This window comes from Camellia sinensis, chromosome 14, assembly GCF_055761805.1.
Source record: "Camellia sinensis isolate YWXY chromosome 14, ASM5576180v1, whole genome shotgun sequence".
Lineage (NCBI taxonomy): Eukaryota > Viridiplantae > Streptophyta > Magnoliopsida > Ericales > Theaceae > Camellia > Camellia sinensis.
Genome location: NC_138974.1, coordinates 143,482,145 through 143,498,180, shown reverse-complemented (window position 1 = coordinate 143,498,180; position 16,036 = coordinate 143,482,145).

Below are 16,036 nucleotides of genomic sequence, written 5' to 3'. Positions count from 1 at the left end.
TTTTATTTTGGGTGACTTTATTAATTCTTTGAGTGATTCTTTGATCTTCAAAAATACTTGTGAGTACAAAATCCACTTCCCTTGATTTATATTTAATTCTTTGTTTTTATTTATTTATTTGATATTAGTTTGATTTTGTATTCACATAAAGATGACCGATTGATTTTAATTATTTTGACTAGTGATGTATGTTAAGTTTAGGGTTCTTAGATAATTGATTGATTTTAATTACTTTGATTAGTTGTGTAGGTAAAGTTTAGGTTTTTTAGATGATTGATTAATTTTAATTATTTTTTTTAGTTGCGTATGTAAGGTTTAGGGTTTATAGATGATTGATTGATTTTAATTATTTTGATTAGTTGTTTATGTAAGGTTTATGGTTTTTAGATGATTGATTGATTTTAATTGTTTTGATGAGTGGTATATGCAAGGTTTAGGGTTTTTATATGGATTGATTTTATGATTGTAATCACACTCATGATTATATAAAATTAAAATAAACTTAGAATCCATAGATATTGGTTAGAGGATGGATTGATTTGTTGTTTTTATTTAATTATTTTTATTTGATGTTGAATTGATTTTGTATTTGCATGTAGATGATGGATTGATTTTAATTATTTTGATTAGTTGTGTATGCCATGTTTAGGATTTTTATATGGATTTATTTTTATGGTTGTAATTACACTCATGGTCATATGAAATTAAAATTAATTAGGAACCCATAAATAAATTCCTTATACTCCACCATGACTCCATGGATTGTTGTTTTATTTGAGTGATGGTGAGAAAGAGTGTATTAAAAAAAAAAGTGAGGATTATGAGATTTATTTGAATGCCTTAGGCTCGGCATTATTATGTTTATTCTCATGTGTGAGATGTTGTGTATATATATTGTTACCTCATTCTCATGAGTAGACGAGTGCTTTGATTTGCGCGCGTACGTATATGCTAACCATCCGGGGAGTGTGAGTCAAACTCAGGACGATATCCCCGTGCAAGTTTGGCTTCGGAGCGGTGTTAGGTATATGGGAGGCACATGGGATATATGTGTAGGCCGGAAGGGGAGGGCCGAAGTGGTGGAGTTAAGGAACAAAGAATTTAATTATGAATTTATTAGTATAGTGTGAATGGTACTGATATGTACAAGATAAAAAAATATATATATAAAATATAAAACGATCTTGATAAATTATGAAATTTGAGCAGAAGCATGTATACGTGATTCTAGACAACTTTTGTATTTTATCTTTTTATTAAAAAGATCGATTAGAACTTATAATCGGATGATCTTGATTATTGTCGGTTTGATTCATTTTAGCAAGGCAGATTTTAGAGGCTGTTTTAACCTATGAAACGTGCTCATTTTTATTGGTTTCGCGTAAACTGAAGTAAAACATTATTCTACACACTTTTCGTGTTTTGAAATTTTTCTAAAAAAATCATCTTAGGGCAGTTTTGGTTCATTTTCAACTTCAGATTTTTCGATTGAATTCTATCTAGATTTTTATATCAAGTTTTTCTCTTAACCTGTTCAGTTTCTGTTAAATTTGTTTGCGATGTGTTTTAGGAAATTTGATTCTGTACAACTTTCGTTCTTTGAGTTTTGATCAATTCGAATTATTTAAGTATGAAACGGTGTAATTTTATATATTTTTTTCAACGAGTTACTTATGATTAAATTATACTAACTTTATTTGTTTTGCAGGATGGTGGGTCTTACTAACTTTTTATGCAGGGCTGACCCACCATATTTTTATTTCTATTTTGTCTATTTTATAATCAATTTATATTTCGTTGTGTACGGACAAGAAACTAAATGCCACCGTATCTTGGGAAACTACCCATTCGTCTCGGTACAGCTGGAACTACTTGTCTTGTCCCGTGGTAAGAATTAAATGTATTTTTGTCTGTGTCTGGTGGACACGTGGGTGTTAAATCTTGTACTCATACCAGTATACCTGTATACTGACCCGTTTTGTCTCTTGGCAACTCGGGTGCGTTCTGTTTGAGCGCAGCCGAGCTTCATTTGCAGGATTAGTTGAGGCTATGGTGGTGACCAGAAATAACTGTGATCATAGGACATGTCGTTTGGACTTCTTTTATTTTCTTGAGCTTAGGGTTGATACTAATTTATGTATTTTTTTTATATGACTTTAGTAGTGGAATAATTTGGCATGGTTTGTAACCGTACTTTATTTAAGTTGTTTGGACTAGTTGTTGCTACTTTAATGTTGGAGGTATTTGATAGTTATGAAATTGTGGTGGATGATTTGGTTGGCGTTTAGTTTTTTTTGTTTCACCCCTAGGATTTGGATGATGGAATATTGATTGGGGTTAGTTCTAATTTAATATTTAATTGTCCAAATTTTGGGGCGTGACATATCCCATACTTAAAATTTAATCAATTCACTCAAATAGATGCTAAAAAGCCGAATTATATCGCCATCATTCCCCACAGATAATTATCAACCAATAGCACACATTTCGTCTAATCATAAACTGTCTTATCGATCAGCTCAAATTCTTACCACACCTGTGCAGTGCAACGTTGTTGACTTAATCCCATCTGCATGACTTGCATTATTCGCTAATCTATATAAGATAAACCGAGGCAATAAAAGAATATACAACAGACATAGATTGTAATCATCAGAGTTAGCAAGTAAAACGTATACATTTAATGTTGCCATCAATCTTTTCATGTACTCTCAGAATATTGTGCATGATGCCTCAAGTCTTTCTAGACATCCTAAAGCTCAATGGATTCGTGTGTGAGATGGCAACTCGTGCTCTGATACTACTTGTCACACCCCAAAACCGCCCCTAAAAGTTTTGGGCATGACCACTTCAGAAACAGACATAAAATCGGTATATTTAACATATGGGGCCTGGACGGAAGCACCTGATAACAAAAAAATAAAATAAAAATCTATTCCATTGAGCTACCACTATTATGCCAGGATCACGACATCACCTTAGGTAAATAATATATAGACAACATACACACATATACTTTGACTCAGCCCCACAATTGGGCCTATAATAAAAATATTAATGAAAGACAACCAAAGCATAAGCCAAAAACTAACAACACTTTACAAAATGCACGGGCTTCAGCTAAGTGCCTGGACACACTGAGGTTGACAAGAAAGAGACGAGCCTTAAGGGTTAGGACTGGTCTCCCGGTTGATTACCTACAGAAACAGACAAAATACAGAATGAGCGAAACTCAGTGAATAATAGCACATAAATAATGTAATGTTTAACTTGAATATTAAAGCATACAACTGCAGAAGCATGTGATTAACTACATTCTGTAATTATCTCCAGAACAACCATGGGTCCAGTTTTCTTAATAGAGCGGCTTTCAGCCCAGTAATGTACAGAACGACAGAAATATCAGAACGGCCAAGCGGCCCAGAAATATCTATGCATGGACTCAAGAGGTGGCTCCCACCAAAGTGTAGCACTTAGTTCCGTATAGCACTTTTCTCCATACTAGAAATCAATAAGTCTCATCATGTCATAATATAAACGAAACGAACATCATTATAGAATAACCACAGGTATCATCAGAACATACTAGTCTTATAGTCATACGGAGGCACATAGAGTATTCCAATCATTTACATGAATTAACGTTGTTAGTTTGCGTTTAACAGAATACTAATGGTAATCATGAGCAATACGTATAGCATATCTCACAAATTGCACATGTGTCATCACAAGGCTATTTGTAGGGACAAAATAATTACCTCATAACAGTCTTAAACCATCCTTAATAAAACTGAATAGTTCAGGATACACAAGCATCATTGCTCCACTTGTTCACCATGAATGAATAAGGTTAATCTACGGATAACAAAACGTTAATAATGTCTTTTAATAATAAATAAAACACAATACTATAGTACTATCCATAATTCGATCCCGTTATCCAATTCTGTTACCCCTCTTTAGACAGATATCTACGTCACAAGACTCATATTGAACCAAACAGATGGTAGGAGTCTTCGATAGAACTTTCAAGGTGTGATGTTCCCATTTCAAATATCAAGTTCCCAGTAACCGGGGTTACTTTCATGAACTTTCTCTGTTAACCCTTCTTATTGTTTCATAGCTTGTATGTAGTTCTTATACGGGATCATGGGTAATTTATATGTTATAGCATATTACCGATAACCATTAATCATAGTCGGAATACAGAATAGTTTCAAGGTCATATCAATGGATGCTAAATCCTTCAATGTTCATATCACTTCTCAATCAACAAACATGTTAACATAATTGCCATGGAAAATAGAATGTTAATAATAATAATTATCAACGATAATTAATGTACATTTATAGTACTATTACTCACAGTGCTGCAACGGAGTGCTTGTCCCTCCCGGGTTATGCCCTACACATGTATACAACTTATACATTAGTTCCTTTTTTTTCTTAATTCATTTCCTACTTCGAATGAATTTAAAGGCATCTTATGAGCGTCAAACACAAATTTCAAAAATACCGGAGGGTTAAGAACGTAAAATAGAGCAAACGAAATTTTACAGCATGGGCCGCACGTGCGGCTGTGAGCCCCGCACGTGCAGCAAGGCTTCCCGCACGTGCGGTAGTGATCCTCGCACGTGCGGCGATCTGGGCAGATTGCAGTTCGAAATTCCATCAAAACTCAATTTTTGGTACACTCTTTCAAGGCTCAAAATAGGTTCTTTTCATTGTTAAACATGGGTCAAAAATCATGTAAATAGAAGCTACAACATATATCAATCTATGTACAATTTGAATCTTTAATTTTAACTCACAAACACAACTCAACTTCGTAATATTCCCATCTTCACACACGCACACACACATATATACGTACACATAGCCATTGATCATAAAGATGAATTCAAGCTTGGTAACCAAGGGAATCAAAACAAAACAAATAAATGGTAAAATTATCATGCTAATTCTTCAACACACACACACACATAGCTTCCATTACAACTCTAAGTTCCACAACACCAAGAGATTCCTACCCTCTAGCAACAAAAGGAATAGAACTAGGTGGGTTAAACTCACCTTAAGCCTTAATCTCTAGATGACTTCCCAATTTCCCCAAATTTCTTCATTGTTGAATTTCTTTTTCTTCCTTTCCAACCCCTCTCTTCTCTAATTCTCCTTTTTACTCTCCAGGAGATAGTTTTTTCGTTTGTTTTAAGGTTCATAAGTCAAATGGCTAAGTATATACATATATATATATATATATAAATTGAATAGGACAAAAATTAATCAGTTTAATCATTCCTAATTAAAATTTCACAAAAAATCATACTATGACCCAAAAATCATGCAATTTCAGATAATTAAACTTCTAAGGCCTTGAATTTATGATTCAAACACTAGAATTGTAATAGATATTTCTTTTATCAAACAGATATGATTCCCTAATCATAAAATTCATCTAATTAAACTTAATTCCCCATGAGATTTCACAGTAAGCATATAAAGGTACAAAGTAAGGGACTAAAAGTATATCAGAAACATATATGTGGGTCGGGTCATTACATTGCGAGCATTGAAAATTTTCCTTTTGTGGTCTAAAAATGGTCTATGTTGTAAAAGGTAAAATTTTGAGAAAAATCAATTCATTAAAACCTTTCAAAACCATTTTCGAAAACGATCACTACCTGACATGCATGGAGTCAACCTTCAAGATGTACAGCCCCGAATCAAAGATCCATAATTGCCCACAGCTGCATTATCATCACTGCCTTATCTTGCAACTGACCTTTCTGCCAAATTGAAGCAACCCAACCAAGCTGATAAATGATGGAAACAGGATAGTTGAGTTGGAGATGGTTATGGCTGAATTTCGGGATGAAGTTGCCTACGTATCCCAAAAATGGGAATCAGGCCTTACGTAGTTTGGTTATGGTTTACTCGAGTATTAACGCTCTCCTTTTGCGCTCTAACTTTTGCCAAAACCGCCCTTTTGGGTTTTCAACCTTGCGAGCTCAGTTTTTCTTTATTTCTAATTTTTCATGCTCTAACTTTTGCCTAGGTCGCCCTTTCAGGTTTTCGACCTAGAGAGCCTCCCAAGGGTAATATTTCTTTAACTTGTCCATGTTGATCGGCTGTGAAAAATCCAAGCCATCTAGGTCCATAAGGATGATCGCCCCTCATGACCAGATTTACTTGCTGATATAAGGACCAGTCCAATTAGGTCTGAACTTGCCCCTGAGGTCATGGATGAGAGCTCAGTTGTCTTTTAGTACTATATCCCCTTCCTTGAAATTTCTGGACTTAACTTTCTTGTTAAAAGCCCTAGTAATTCTGCGTTGGTAACCTTGGATATGACATAATGCCCTCAACCTCCTTTGGTCAAATAGCATCAGTTCCTCAAACCTACTCTGTTGCCAGTCTGCCTTCGCTATCTGACACTCGGCTATTACTCGCAGCGACGGCATCTCAATCTCAATTGGCAAAACAGCTTCCATTCCGTACACTAGGGAATAGGGGGTTGCCCCTGTAGATGTTCGGAATGATGTCCTGTACTCCTAAAGTGCAAATGACAGTTTATCTGGCCAGTCCCTATATGTTTCAACCATCTTCCGTAGGATGTTCTTTACATTCTTGTTTGCGGCCTCAACAGCACCATTGGTCTATGGTCTATACGTCAATGACTTATGAAAAGCCACGTTATATTTCTCAAGCAGATCCACCAGCTCTTTCTTGAACTGCGAGCTATTATCGGAGATGATCTCATTCAAAACTCCGTAGTGGCAGATGATAATGTTATTGATAAACTTAGCAACATGCGATGCCTTTAGTACAGAGTAGGATTGGGCCTTCATCCATTTCGTGAAGTAGTCAATCACCACCAGGATAAACTCATGCCCATTCGAGCCCTTTGGCGTGACTGCCCCAATTACATCGATTCCCCAAACCTAAAAAGGCCATGGTGAAGTCATGTTATAGAGCTTCAATGGCGAAATGTTCATGCGATTAGCATGGACTTGACATTTGTGGCATCGCCGAACAAAACCAATACAATCCTCTTCCATAGTCGACTAGTAATAACCTTGTCTGAGAATCTTCTGGGCCAGCATCACACCATTCATGTGCACTCCACACTTCCCTCCGTGGATGGCCTTCATAAGACGCTTTGATTCTTCTTCTTCGACACACAGCTTGTGCATTCCCAGATGACCTCTCTTGTACATCTTACCCCCGTAGATGACAAATTGGACGACTAGGCACCATATCCCCCGTTTATCTTTGGCATTCGCCCCTAGTGGATACGTCTCTTTTTCTAGGAAATTCCAAATGTCGTAACACCAAGGATTCTTGTCTTGAACCTCATCTATTACGATGATAGTCTGGTAAATAGGCGTGTACTTCTGCTTAATAATGATTGGATGCATTTTCACTCCCAGCAGGATGTCTACCACGGACGATAGAGTTGCTAACGCATCAGCGAACCGGTTCCTCTCTCTCAACAAATGTGTAAACGTCAGTTTTCTAAACCTAGGAATTAGAATATCCAAGGCCTGATGATACATCTTCATGTTCTCTTAAAAATTTGACCTTCCAATCCCCGTTTGCTTAAGAGACAACCAAATTCGAATATTCGATGACGTCTAACCTTTTTGCCCTTAGTTCTAGGGTAGCTTCCAAACTAGCAATACATGCCTCATATTCTGGTTCATTGTTAGACACTTTGAACTGAAGTTTGAACGCTAAAGGTATATGGGAATCATCGGGTGCTATAAGCAATGCACTTATCCCATAACCGTACTAATTAGCTGCCCCGTCAAAGTACATCATCCACGTCTCCTCTTCTACATGAAAAATATCGTCGTCCAGGAACAGGTATTCCACTGTTTCATCTCCTTCTACCAGGTGGTCTGCCAGGAATTCCGCTACAGCTCTCTCTTTAACAGATTTGCACGTGACATATTTGAGATCAAATTTAGAGAGAAGAAGCAACGAACGAGCTAGCCTACCCATATGCGCTGGTTTCTCAAAGAGATATTTAATGGGATCTAATCTCTAAACCAAGCTTACAGAATGAGCTAACAAGTAGTGCCTTAACTTCCTGGTAGCCCACACCAAGGCTAGGCAAGCTTTCTCCAGGGAAGTGTAGCGGGTCTCATAGTGTAGCATCTTTTTGCTCTAGTAGTAGATGGCCTTCTCCTCTTTGGCTTTAGATTCTTGAGCTAGCATGCACCCCATGGTCAAATTCGTCGTTGACAGGTACAAGATCAATGGTTTTCCCAGTTCTAGTGGCGATAACACAAGTGGATTATGCAAATACTGCTTGACCTATTCAAAGGCATACTGACAGTGACTGTCCCATTGGAACTTCTTTGCCTTCTTTAAGAGTCCAAATAGTGGTTCACAAGTCAAGGTTAATTTGGAAATAAACCGTCTTATGAATTGCACTTTGCCTAGAAAGCCGCACACCTCCTTCTTAGTCCTTGGTGGTGGCATTTCTAAGATGGCCTTGATTTTGGATGGATCCACTGCAATTCCCCTCTGTGTGATTAGGAAACCCAGCATCTTCTCTATTGTTACCCCAAAGGTGCACTTCTGGCAGTTTAGCCTCAATCTATACTCACTGATCCGTTGAAAGAATTTCTCTAGTGTGGTGTAGTGGCCTTCTCACTCTTTGGACTTAACAATCAGGTCGTCTATGTACATCTCAACTTCTTTGTGAATCATGTCGTGCAAAATGGTGGTCGCAGCCTGTGGTAGGTAGCCCCAACATTCTTCAAACCAAATGGCTTAATTTGGAAGTAGTAGGTACCCCACAGAGTAGTAAAAGCGGTCTTCTCCCTATCCTCGGGTACCATCAAAATCTGGTTATACCAAAAAAACCCATCCATAAATGATAACAGCACGTGGCCGGCGGTGAAGTCTACCAACTCATCTATGTGTGACAAAGGGAAGTCATCGTTCGGACTGGCCTTATTCAGATCCCTGAAGTTGACACAGACTCTAAATCTTCCATCCTTCTTCAGAACTGGAACAATATTGGCCAACCACGTCGGACACCCAAATACAAGCAACAACTGCGTCTCGATCTATTTGGTGACCTCCTCTTTGATTTTCAAAGCCCAATCGGGGTAGACTCTGTGCAATTTCTACTTAACTAGCTGGGCCTCAGGGTCAAGAGGGATCAAGTGCTGTACAATCTCAGGATCAATTCTAGGTATGTCTTCATAGGACCACGCGAAAACTTCTTTGAAAATATCTTCGTAGGACCACTACTTAAATGCTCATGTTCCTCCGAAGACAACATGGACCCAATTTGGACCAAGTGAGGATCTTCCTCAGTACCCATGTTAATTGATACGATTTCATCTATACAGGGCTTAACATGCCTCTCATCCTCATGATCAACCAATTTTTTCAAAATCTGAGGAATTTCTTCCTCTTTGTTTAAGTCAAAATTTTGAAAATCAAGATCAGTACAACAAACCAAAGGCATAGAGAAGTAAGATAAGTCCACATAATTCCCATTCAAAAAGTGTGGATCTTCGGTTATAGTGTACTCAAAAGAAAGCTAAAAGATGACCTGGCCAGGACTTTGGTATCCGAGTTACCACTCCTGGAAGTACCAGACTCAGAGGAACTAGAATCTGACTCTGACTCCACAGACTAAGTGGAATTAGATTCGAACTCTCTATCCAATTCAGAACTACTGATGGTGCCTTGCTCAAACATCCAAACCAGGCGTGCAGCCTCAGATGCGTCCACGATAAGATTGAAGAAATCTACGGCCGGTGTATCCCCGATCATTAAGATAGTAAAACTATCCCCCAAGTTGGCAAACTCAGCTCCAGCAGTAGAACTTGGCAGTAGGTCAGCCAACACTTTTCCCATAAGCTTTTCTTCTTCAATATCCAGGCTTGCAGTCCCGCATTGAACTGTATGGGTGCTTAGGTTCGTCTGCTCATCCTCCTCTTCCGGTAACTGGTACTCGTAGAATATCTCGAACCCCGGGTACCTGGTCTTTGTTTCTTTGTCAAACTAAGGCTCTGGAAATTCACAAAAGGGGAAATCTTCCCCTTAGCGGACAAAGCGTCCGTTCAGGGTTCCCCGTACTAGCTTGTGGACTAACTCATACTATCTTCCAGTCCTCTTTCCTTTCAGCCTTCCCCTCAACTCCTCTCCCTTTCTTGGCCAATCTATAGTGGTAGGTCTATATTCCAGCCCGAAAGCGTGGGGGTTGTGACTCATCTCCTTGGCAACAGTACCTCCCTATCGGCCACTTCTGCCTAGTCCTGATCTAGGAATATGTCCCTGATTGTTCATCATGTAGATAGACTGAGCGCTCACGTAATTTTCATCATCTTCTACCATGATGGTCTGGACCACTCGGGCCTCTACCAAGGAGAAGCCAGAGAGGAACACATCTTTTTCCCCATGTACGATTTCCAGCACGGGAACGGTAGTTTCTTGGGGAGGATGGATTGCAGAATTGTCATACACAGCAGTAAACCCGACTTTGAAGGGGTATTTCACTAGCTGGTGAACTATTGATGACACAACCCTCATCTGATGTAGCCAGGGCCTTCCTATTAGTAGATTGGAAGTGGCTGGAATGTCCATGACATAGAATTTCACCTCATGCTTAGACGGGCCGATTAAGATATAGCTCTTGAACATTCCTACAACATCTCCGACTACTGTTGTCATAAGCTTGGACGGCCTGGGTTGTGGGCGGAAAATCAGTCGGCCTTAAACCGATGGCATAGGCAGTCCTCACTGGACATACATTAATCGCCAATCCGGTATCTACTAGCACTACTGGAATCCACTTTTTTCGGCTTTCCAGGGTTACATATAAGGGTCGGTTGTGGTAGGCACCCTCTGGTGGCAACTCTTTATCTATAAAGGATATCATTGGTGTAACGTCCTCAAATGTAACCAACGAGACCAATTGGTCCGTAGTGTTATCGATAGGCAATTTGGTCCAGTTCATTGCCTCTAGCAGTTCTGGACTATGCTCCCGAGATCCCATTATCAGGCCCCGGATTGATATGTCTGCCTGAATCTTCTTGAGCTGTTTCAAGACCAAGTTTTCTTCAACATCCTTCTCTTTTTACTTCTCGTCTTCTTTGTTGGAGGACTTCAGTTGATCTAAGGATAAGGGTTTGAAGTACCGACATCTTCGGGTTATGTAGTTAATCTCATCAGTATACCAGGTGTCATCAGGGGTTTCAACTTTCCACGCTTCGTTGGTATATGCATGACTTAAGTCACTATCTTCTCACCAGTCCCCAGCAGCCATGGCCAGGCCATCATCGGTTTCTACCTAGAGCATGTTCACAACACGCCTCCATCATTATACCATTCCTCTTCCACCACAGCTACATTCTAGTACTTCCTGAGTTTTCTTAGGATTCTCTTCCTATCACTAGGCTCTCACTCAGGTTTTCACGTATTTCGCACATCTACTACTGTCAACTCGGTCTTTGCTGTTTCTTTTCGTTTTCCTTGCTCCAGGGCTATCTTTGTTTGGATCTCTTTTATCCGCTCCTGTTGGAATTGCTCCAATGCCTATTCTTTCTCAGTCAGAGGTGCAGTCTCAGCCTTGTTGCTAGCACCAACTTCCTTTTCCTTCCCAGTCTCTCTTGTCTGTTCCTTAACATCTGACTTCTTCTCACTCAACCATCTGTTGCTTGTTTCTGGCTGGCTAGGGTCCCACCACCCCAGTTGTACACTGATTGTATCCTCTTCTTCAAAGAAGTAGAGGTTGTCTAGATCCTCCTCCACCTCGACCAGGTCTTCTTCCAGTTTGGCCAAGTCATTAAGGCCTAGTTGAGACCATTCATTCAGATGTTGCCCTAGTTCATTCTCCCCAATAGCATTGATACTGAGGAAGTCCGGCAGTATGACTACTGGCTATGGCTGATCGACGGCCAAGATTTATAAGCTAGGGTCGTACTCCTCTATGAGTGAGCCCCCTTTCTCTATGACTTGGGCATTAGGCAAAACCCTTGTCTAGTGCACTCTCTTTCCTCTCCGCCTCCACCGCCACGGGCTCGGGTTGGGTTTACGGTGTTAAGTCCATTATGCACATGTTCGTGTCTTCTGGAATATTCACCTCTGGCTTGGGTAGATGAGATGGGGTAATATATACGCTGGGATTACAAGTGGGTGGCAGTGTATGGATTTGGTTAATGTTTCTGGGTAAGGGGACTTGGTTATGTGTACGAAGTGGGTTGGTAGTTACGTTTGGTTTGGAGGGTGGGGCGATGACTTTGTTGTCAATGAGATCTTGGATCTCATGACTGTAGACGCGCCCTTGGGCTTCATGCCACAGTTTGGACTCAAATGTCACGGTTCTTAATCTAATCTCACAATGTGCGATGTGAGATTGATAAATCACCAAAGAGTCCAAATCCGGCAAATCGTTTTGGAAAATTGATTTTTAAGAAAGAAGTGCCAAACATGGACTGCTTTGCCAAATACAGAGTCGCCACCTAAATGTTTTATTTTGGGGGAATTTAGGAAACCCCGACTCATTGCCTAAGGCAACGCGTCTATCATCACCAAAGTTGCATCGGCTTGGGAACTTGGGTATGATTGGGGAAGGTCATGCAATGAGCACCCTCGCTCGCCCGATCAAAGATCGGCCAGTACTAAGAATGATATCTTGTTTTTGAAAACACATGCGTTCTTATTCTAGTTATTAGCTAGAATTACTATGTGATGCGCACAACACACAAGTATAGACTAGATTGCCTAATTTGGAACAAAGCATCGCATATCCGTTTGTTTGGAAATGGTTTGAAATTTGCTACTCGCAAGTAGGCTAAAACACGGATTTCAACGAATCGTTCCGATTCAGGTAATCCAACCTTCACCCACAGGCATTCAGGCAGTTGTATCATGTAAGAAATTAGCCTCATGGCAAGCATGCGGTCATGTTAACACTCACACACATGCAAGATGGTAAAACATAAATACTTACAGTGTACTCTGAGCCAAAACAAGAAACTAGTTAGTAATCATGCGTGATCCTAGTTCATGTTAAGATGGCTAATGCAACACATGCAAAGATGCAACTAGAAATAGGCTCGGCTATTCTAAGATGGCATATGAGATGCGACAATTCGATACATGTATTCAACTTGGAATTGAAATACAATGCAGTTAGTATGATGCTCCGAGCCCGGTGCATGCAATACAGATGAATGGAAGCAAACATCCAAGCATAAGGATGCCAAACGAAACGTGCCCTAGAACTAACCATCGTAAGAGGTTAACTAAAAGGGAGAAAGAAATGGGGGTTAGAAGGCATGCATCACACACATGCACGCTTATTACACAATTGCGCCCTCTCAACGGAGAGACCGAAAGAATAATACAAATTAACTAATTAACTAACTAACAAGCTAATTAATTATTACAAAACCAAATTGAAATAAATAACTATTCTAAGTTATTAAAACATTGAAATGGCCTCGAGACGAGGGATGCATGCACGCTCGGACGACTTCGCTCGGAAATCCATCGCCATGCTTCATATTGCCTCTGTTTGCACTACTCTGTACCTCTGAAAATTGTGCCAACTTCTGTGACACTTCTGAACCACCTTGTGGGCATGCTGTGAGGCCATCGACCAAGAGATGATGCCATCGGCCAAGGTAAACTGGTCATCGACCAAAAATAGGGCTCTCGGCCAAATGTTTGTTGCCGATCGGCACTGAACATGGTCGATTGACCATCTCTTCCTGTGAAAAACTCCTGTTGCTGCAGTGGAGGACAAACCGAGCATAGCAATACATTTGCAAGGCAATGTTCGCACCACCACCCTCCATTTCATGTCATGAGGTCAAGGGAGTATAAACCTCGACTCTCGGGCCCCCAATCACACATTTCAATGCATGATGGCCAAAGAAGCCAAGTGTGCAATTTAATATCAAATGAAATGCACAAAACACATAAGGGGCACCAGCCTCTATCATGCTTGATCAAGAGGCAAGGGAATGCACACATAATGCAATGCAACCTAAGCATGCAAGCAAGCATGCAAACAACTCAAGCATGCTACAAATCTAATGCAACATGAGCATGCAAGCATACAATATGCAATAGGCATATAACCTAAATATGTAAACATACATAGCATGCAACAACATGCAAAATGAAATAAGCATGCAACAACATGGTAAGATGGACTTAAACCAAAATGAGCAACTCTCAAACATGCCCAAATCAGTGGCCAAAGTGCTAAGAAATGATGGACAAAGCACATACAAACATGCATGCCAATTGGCCAATCACCTAAGCATAAGAGGACAACTTTCAAGAACAATTAAAGGGGGACAAAGCATGCAAGTATGACAATACTACAAGCTCTGAAATGATGTTAGGAATGATGCCAAATCATACAAACAAGCCGAGCAAGGCATACAAAAAGGCTTAAAGCTTGAAACTAGCCAAGGGGCTCAAACCAAGGCTATGCAAAACATGAAGCAAATGGCAAGTATAATCCAAAACCGTCCTAGATCATGTCAAAATGAGCCTAAAACATGCAAGGACCAAAGCCAAAATAAGCTAGAATCAAGGGCCAAAAGGATGAAACATGCAAGGCTACAAAAGGGGTGTTTCACTACACCTACCAAAACCAAACATGGCATGACATAAACTAAAAAAAAAAAGAGTTATGGCATGGTAAAAGAAGACCAAAAACCCACTTACATGGCATCCAAATGACCTAAGCATGGAAGCATACACAATGATCCATTCAAGAGGCATAAAACATCAACTCTTTAAAGCATTAAAGGAGTGACAAGTGCAAGTGTTTGAGCATGAAACATGAACTGAAATAGTATAACAAATGATGCGAAATCATTGAAATGGTCCAAGTAAAGCATGCGAGTGACTTGGACACTTAAAGCTAATAAGCTAGGATGCCTTATGGCTATACAAAGCACGGCATATATGGTCAAAACAACACAAATCAGAGCTTAAGTATGTTACAACAAGGCTAAAAGTTTCATGGAGTCAAGCCAAAATCATGCTAGAATGACATGTCACAACATGATGCATATTAAGGCAAATGAGGGGATTGCAAGACAAGTATATGGAGCATATAAGAGGCCATTAAACCAACTTGAAACAGAGGTATATCATGGAAAAATAACACCAAATACTTGCTGAAATGGAGCTAAAACAAGCGAAGCAAATATGCTACCAACATAAGCCATTTATACTAGCATACAAGACAACAAGGAGAGGGGATGACCCTCTCCTTTTTGGGACCTTAAAACACCATCCCCACCTCTGAAATCTCTTCGGATTTTAGTGGTGAGAAGGCCTAAGCAAGGTGATCCCAAAGCTTAAAAATAAAACATAAGAACAAGGCCAAACAAGGCCTTGGGGGGGGGGGGGGGAGGGAAACAACCCCAAACCAAAAAGTGATCTTAAACAAAGGTCTTAAGCACTAAAAATTAGAACTTTTATCAGTTAAGAGTTAAGCTTAAAACAATAAGCAAATAGGTCTAAAAGCTTAAGCAAGAATGGGGTATCTAAAGGTTAGTTGCTCACCCTTGTAGAACCTCTTCAAGAACAAAGCTCCAGCAACTTTTCTGAGTTCAAACCCACCCAAGAACACCAAAACCAACTCCCTAGTACCTTATCAACAAAAGGAAGGTGTATTGCTAGGTGTTTGTGTGTTAAACTAAGACAATACAACACTTTTGAAGCACAAAAATGGAAACAAGGAAAGATAGATACAGGGCTATATCTATCCTTCAAAGGTGATTTTTCTGAACCTCTGAGAAGGGAGGAGGAGCTCCCCTCTTATAGGAATTCAATTCCAAGTCTTCTTGGAGAAGCTAAGCAAAGGTGCAAATCCCCCAACACACGTGTATGAAGGGGGTGAATTGTGCATGCCAGCTGTGCTAGCTGGCATAAAATATCTGCACAAAGCAGATGAACAAGGCTCGGCCAGAAAATATGGCCGATCGACCAACAAAGGTGCCGACCGACCAAAAAAAGTGTCGATCGGCCAAAACTTTTG